Here is a 658-nt window from a genome sequence, read left to right as displayed (position 1 = left end):
AGGCAACACGGGCCCACCCGACATTCTAGGCCACGGACAAAGGAGCTAGCAGAGCCCTCTTATGCACAACAGGAGCCAGCACAAGCTACCCCGCCTCAGTCACCATTTCATAAGCCTAAGGATAACCACATACCATCTACTTCTGCGGCTCATCCTGCTTTCACTCCATCACCATCTCCACCGCAGACTGGAGCTGAGCATTCACATATACCACCTCACCCAGCTCAGCCTGCTCAGCCAGCTCATCTGGGGTGTGATAGGCCCACGCCTCGATATGCGCACATGACGCTCGACCATGAGTCAGAGTTTGACACGGCCTTCTTCTCTCGATCGGTGCTGACTTGATCCGCCTACCAGGATATTATTCAGAGGGGACTAGCCGCTATTCTTGCCCCCATTACAGAGCCCGTCTACCCACGGTTGGTTCGGTTGTTCTACCAGAACCTCCAACCATCCCCGCGTACCACAACCGAGATGGTCACTTCTATCGATGGCCATCCGATCACCATTATAGTGGACACTTTAGCCTGCTCTTGCCACTATCCACACAGATGTCCTTTAGAGCTTCATGACACATATCCGAGGCTATTCAGGCCTTTATATGCCGACATGGCAGTTTTTCTCACAGGTCACCATGCTAGTGGCTAGACCTTCGCCA

The sequence above is a fragment of the Cornus florida genome, unplaced genomic scaffold (genome assembly GCF_030987335.1).
Source record: "Cornus florida cultivar Cherokee Brave unplaced genomic scaffold, ASM3098733v1 CherokeeBrave_3.0.0_Hap2_Chr03, whole genome shotgun sequence".
In the NCBI taxonomy this organism is placed as follows: domain Eukaryota; kingdom Viridiplantae; phylum Streptophyta; class Magnoliopsida; order Cornales; family Cornaceae; genus Cornus; species Cornus florida.
This window is presented reverse-complemented; position numbering follows the sequence as displayed.